General features: G+C 43.3%; 1 pseudogene; it reads right to left on the bottom strand.

Annotated features, from left to right (window-relative positions):
- Positions 1-1,809: 1,809 nt before the first annotated feature.
- LOC123847385 (zinc finger and BTB domain-containing protein 14-like) lies at positions 1,810-4,215 on the bottom strand (annotated as a pseudogene).
- Positions 4,216-6,329: the final 2,114 nt, after the last annotated feature.

Here is a 6,329-nt window from a genome sequence, read left to right as displayed (position 1 = left end):
TTTGTTCTCTGTATGTATAGATCTGATTATCCTTTTCATTTGTATATTCACTTGTGTTTATTTTACTTTTAAATTTAAAAAAAAATTCATTTGTTTTGTTTTTTTTGGATTCTACATATAAGTGAAACCATATGATACTTGTTTTTCTCAGTCTGACTTATTTCACTTAGTAGAATACGCTTTAGGTCCATCCATGTTGTCACAAATGGCAAGATCTCATTCTTCTTTATGGCTGAATGATATTCCATTGTATACATGTGTTACATCTTCTTTATCCATTCATCTACTGATGGACACTTGGACTGTTTCCATATCTTGGCTATTGTAGATAATGCTGCAATAAGCATAAGGGTGCATATATCTTTTTGAATTAATGTTTTTGTTTTCTTTGGGTAAATACCCAGGAGTGGAATTATTAGATCATATGGTATTTCTATTTTTAATTTTTGGAGGAACCTCCATAGTATTTTCTACAGTGGCTGCACCAATTTGCATTTCCACTAACAGTGTGCGAGGGTTTCTTTTTCTCTATATCCTCACCAACACTGTCATTTCTTTTGTTTTTTATTCTAGCCATTCTAATAGGTGTAAGGCAAGAATCTCAGTGTAGTTTTGATTTGTATTTCCCTGATAAGGAGTGATGTTGAGTGTCTTTTCATGTATATGCTGCCCATCTGTATGTCTTCTTTGGAAAAATGTCTATTCAAGTCCATTTTTTAATCAGATTGTTGTTTTTATTATTAATTATTATTATTATTAATTTTGGTGTTGAGTTGTATAAGTTCTTTATATATTTTAGATATTAATCCCTTATCAGATAAATCATTTGGAAATGTCTTCTCCCATTCATTCAGTAGGTTCCTTTCTTGTTTTGTTGATGGTTCCCTTTGTTGTGCAAAAGCTTTTTGTTTATTTTATTTATTTTATTTTATTTTTTTTGGTCTTACAATCTTTAATATTGGTTAAAAAACAGACCGATGTTTGTTGCTCATGGAAGTTATTTTAATCCAATGTGCAAAAAAAAAGGTGCAGCTGTCTACTTTTACTTGAAATACATAAGACCAACACTTCTACACTATTTACACACTTAAAAAGATTTTCAATTTATTAATTTAAGCAACAATATTACATCTCCTTTGTGGATAAATCACGTGCTGCAGAGAGCCCAAAAGCTTGATGACATTCTCTTAAGCGACACAAATGTATCTGAAGAAGCATACCTGTTCTTGTCCTAATTTTGATCCTAAATAAAAATCCAATTTCAAAATCAATTAAGAATTATTTTGATCTAGAAAATCTTGGAACTGTTGCAAAGTGAAAACCTCATCCCTGAGAGCCAGGATCCTATTCCCCCTTTGCTATCCCTCTAACAACTGGTCTACCCCAGAAACCGCATCTGTTGCAGAGTGGGCAACACCCCAAAAAAGAGGAACAAAAAGAACTCAGCCCCCAGACCACCATCATCCCTGTGGGTTTGCTCAGCCTCTGTTCAGGACTTGTGACTCCAACTTTTGGGGGTAGGTGTGGGCAATCAAAATGAAGAAACACTTTAGCAAAGCAACCATCATTTGTCCACAACAACAGTGAAAAACAGTGATATAAAATGAACAAACCAAATATAAATCCAATACCGTTCTGCAATTCTGGAACTTGTTTTCCTATCTGCGCAGTGTTCTTGGTCAGCCACCCACCAGTATTTTCTGCATCTGCATGAAGTACTTTTTTTTTATTATTTATTTATTTATTTATTTATTTATTTATTTATTTATTTGAGAGAGAGAGAATGAGATAGAGCATGAGAGGGGGGAGGGTCAGAGGGAGACGCAGACTCCCTGCAGAGCAGGGAGCCTGATGCGGGACTGGATCCCGGGACTCCAGGATCATGACCCGAGCCGAAGGCAGTCGCTCAACCAACTGAGCCACCCAGGCGCCCTGCATGAAGTACTTTTATCGAGTTATTAAAAATGCTGTTTTGACCCTAAGTCCCATAGAACCGTGATGATTAGGAAATCAATTTACTCAATTATCGCAAGTGTAGAGAGGAAGTGTCAGCAAGTGTAGAGAGGAATTACAAAAACTGGAAGAGAAGTCCCTCACTTCTGAACTGGACACCGGAGTTCTCAAATTAAAATCATAAAAAAAGAGGGGGGCGAGGGGGGAGGTCTTACTGGCAACATCACTACCAGACACCAGACGGGACAGTGAGACTGTTTGGTCAGAACCAAGGAACACTATTTCCTTGCAAAGTCTGCAAAATACGTAACCAAGCACTGCCTTAAGTCCAGTGAGTACAAAGCTCCGTAAGTTTCCACAGAAATGCAGGACCTGGCGCTCGTGTGTTGGGACCCGTGCAGTCCCGCCTCCGGGGCTCAGGCAAAGCGGTCCTGTCCTGTCACCTCTAGCTACAGGCGATCGTCTCCAACTGCTGCTCCGCTTCGGCGGCCATCGCTGCCGCCTGCAACTGTTCTGTCTCGCTCTGGATGGCCCTGGGGGTGACCTGCTTCCTCTCACTGTGCATATTGTTCTCGTGCCTTTTCAGATCAGACGCCTTGGCAAACGCCCTGGTGCAGGAGCCGCAGACAAAAGCCTTTTCCCCTCTGTGTCTTCGTTCGTGGTCTTTGAGGCGGGACTTGTGTTTGAAGGCTGTGCCACACATGTGGCAGGCAAATGGTCTCTCATTGCTGTGCACTCTCTCGTGCTTCTGCAAGTCCGGGGCGCGGATAAAGGATTTTCCACACACCTCACAACTGCACGGCTTATAGCGCGTGTGGATTTTGAGGTGTTCTTTCAGGTGGGCCTGTGTGGTAAAACTTTTGTACACATTTCACAAGCAAACGGCCTCTCGGCCGTGTGGAGTTTTTCATGCTTCCTCAACCTGCCTTCGTCGGAGAAGCTCTTCCCGCCCGCCCGGCAGGCGATCCGCTCCCGACGGTGGCCTTACAGCAAGTACTCGACCTTCACGTCGCTGGCCGCTGTCGCCCAGCCTGGGGTCTGTTCGTCCTTCACTCCACTCATTCCATCATTAAATGTTAAGGCTTGAGCTCTGGGACCCCAAATCTTTCCATTCTGGGGTCTCCATGGATTCTGCTTCCTGGCCGTAGCAATTGACCCTCCGAACTTCCTCACTCCCCAGCTCTTGCAGGATTGCTTCCTGAACCCTGCGCGTCGTCGTAGGCGACTTGCCCTCCTCCCGACTGGGGGGGGGGGGGGTGCCCTCTACCGTGTCGTCAGAGGGACTGTCATCCTGGTCTCCAATTTCGTCCACGTCATCATTCTGAGTGTCCGCAGCATCTCCGATGGGGCGATTGAGTTTGAGGCAATACTTACTTTTCGATTGGCCGTTGTTTTCGTCGGGACTAGACACATCACGCTTCTGAGAACAGAGTTTATCTAAAAACCGGATTCCGAGAATCTGACCTGATGACATCATTAAGTTAACATCCTCTTTTTTCACAGAAATCTTTGCTGTGTACGTGTAGTTCAGGACCTCTTCAAATATATCAGAACGAAGAAAATCTATTTCCATTACTGAAGAGCTATCAACCTCAAGCTTCTTGAAAAGCTTTTTAAAGTCGGTGCTACAGGGGGTCTGCTTCTCCCTCTGACCCTCCCCCCTCTCATGCTCTGTCTCTCATTCTCTCTGTCTCAAATAAATAAATGAAATCTTTAAAGTAGGTGCTACAGGCGGCAAGAACACACCTGTGTGCTCCGAATTTCACATCTTCAACCACATGGCAGTATCACAGAATTCTCCTTCCAGGCGTTGTTCGTTTAGGGTTTTCATAAAACAGAGTTTTATGATCATCGTCATTATATTTAATGGTTTCAGACATACGGATGAAAAACTCCATGAACAACTCGGGCTATTATCTTAATGCTTTAAACACCAAAGTCTTGGGGCGCCTGGGTGGCTCAGTCGTTGAGCGTCTGCCTTGGGCTCAGGTCATGGTCCCAGGATCCTGGGATCAAGTCCCGCATCGGGCTCCCCGCTCCGCGGAAAGCCGCTTCTCCCTCTCCCACTCCCCCTGCTTGTGTTCCTTCTCTCGCTGTGTCTCTCTCTGTCAAATAAATAAATAAAATCTTTAAAAAAAATAAAAATAAATAAAAAAATAAACACCAAAGTCTTCAGATCAGAATAACTCAGAATAAATCAGGGGCACGCCAGTCATAAGCGGCGGCAGCCACCGAGCAGCCGCGACAATGGCGGCCGCACGACTCCCCGGTTGAAAGCTCGCAACTTCGGGATGGGGAGGAAGCAGGGAGCGAAGCGCAAGACCCAAAAGGACTTGAGAGCCTCCCAGGCTTCGCTCTCACTTCTTTCGGTCCGGGAGGGGGGGGGACGGGTAAGGCCATTTGCATCCTTTCCTAAACAAAAGCTCCCAGCCTCGGAGCCGGGAGGGGAAGGGCCGCGGCTCCCTTTCAGAATCCGAGTCCCGCGCAGGCTGGGGGCCGCGGCTCCGAACCGAAGCGGGAGGGCCCGCGGCGGCGCCGGCGGCGAGCGGGAGCGCGAGCGGGAGCGCGAGCGGGCGCGGGCGCGCGGCCGGGCTCCGCAGCCCCGCGCCGCGCCCCGCGAGCCAAAAGCTTTTTATTTGGATACAGTCCCAAGGCTTTATTTTTGCTTTTGTTTCCCTTGCCTTAGGAGGCATCTAGAAAAATGTTGCTATAGCTGATGTCAAAGAAATTATTGGTAGTGCTCTCTTTTAGGACTTCTCTGGTTTCAGGTCACACATTTAGTTATTTCACTCATTTTGAGTTTATTTTTGTATACAGTGTAAGGAAGTGGTCCACCTTCATTCTTTTGTAAATCTTTTTAGATCTGATTCAGACCTCTACTTAAACTCTAAACACACAAAACAAATTGAGTGCCAGACATTTCCGCTTGGATATCACACAGACACTTCAAATGTAACATATTCAAAATTGAGTTCATTATTTCTCATGCCTCTCCTACCCAATCTTCACATTTCTATCTCAGTTGTCCATTAATTTCCTATTCAGTTGCCTCCTCCCAGGTTTGACTCCTTCCTTTCTTCCTACCTCCAATCTACTGTCTTTCACTGATTCCACAATGTACATTTCCCCACACATTTCATATCTCTGAAATTGTGGTGCTTCTAACCATCAATGGTGTTAGATCATATGTTATTAGCTAGCAAGGTTTTCCTTCCTAGTGCTATATAAAATGCTGTATTTTAAATCAATGGAGTTTTAGATTTCATGAAATATAATATTGCCACATTTAGTAGATTGTACCTCATATCGTTGAAATATGTCCACTTTTCTCCATTTTCTCTGCCACTTCTCAAAGTCACACTATTATCATTTCTCCTGAGGATTACTGTTAAGAGTTTTATAATGGGTCCTTCCACTTCTGGTATTGTTCACTAGCCACCAGGGATACCCACCATCCCCAACGGTCTACTTTGAAACTAAAATGATCTTTCAAAATGAAATTCTGATTTTGTCTTTCCCAGATTGGAAACACTGTAATGACTTTCTATTGCTCACACAGTAAAAATCAGACTTTTTACCATGGCTTACAGCTTCTACAACAATCTAACCTATATAACTCTTCAGTTCATCACTCAACGTTTTATCTCATTTTGTGATCTGTAGTCTTACTGAATTCACTCTCATGTTTCAAGCATGCTTTTTTTTTTTTCCCCCCCAGAGACTACACACTAGCTTCCCAGTCCCCTCTCCTTCCCTGGTTAACTCCTATTCGTCTTTCAGGTTTCAGCTGAGACATTACTTCTTCCATGAAATTCCCCTGACCTCTCCAATCCAGGTTAAAGACATTTCTATAACATTTGATAATTCTCCAATCATATTTTACCTCTATTTGAACTCCCTGTTTGTCTGAGGAACAGGATAAATTGTATATTTATTACTATGATTTGTATTTCCTCTGATTCATTTCCCTTCTCCCGGTAAAAAGGTAGATCCTTTGCATATGTTTTGCCTTGGGCATTTGTGCAGGACTAAAACCTAAAATCACCAAAGACAGTGAGATAAAAATGACTTTAGGATAGCCTTGGAAATTAAGCAGATTTCTCTCTGTAGATGCTGCAAGAGGAAGGGGCTTGTTTCTCATTCTCTAAAAGAATCCAAGATAAGTGCCAAGATTTCAGATGTTTTCACTGTCATATCTAAGGGAACTGCTTCCTAGACACAGGAGCCCCCAGCTACATCTAAAATTTTAAGGCCCTAAGGATGGTAGATATAGATACATCAGAGTGGTTGACATGAGGTGGGAGGCCACATGGAATGAGCCAATGGGACCTACTGCATGGGGCCAGATAAAGATCATACAGTATTTGTCTTGTTTG

This window comes from Mirounga angustirostris, unplaced genomic scaffold (assembly GCF_029215605.1).
Source record: "Mirounga angustirostris isolate CCGP_5_RB_7025 unplaced genomic scaffold, mMirAng1.0.hap1 SCAF_2, whole genome shotgun sequence".
Classification (NCBI taxonomy): Eukaryota; Metazoa; Chordata; class Mammalia; order Carnivora; family Phocidae; genus Mirounga; species Mirounga angustirostris.
The sequence above is the reverse complement of the archived record's forward strand: the minus strand, read 5'-3'. Positions and strand labels throughout refer to the sequence as shown.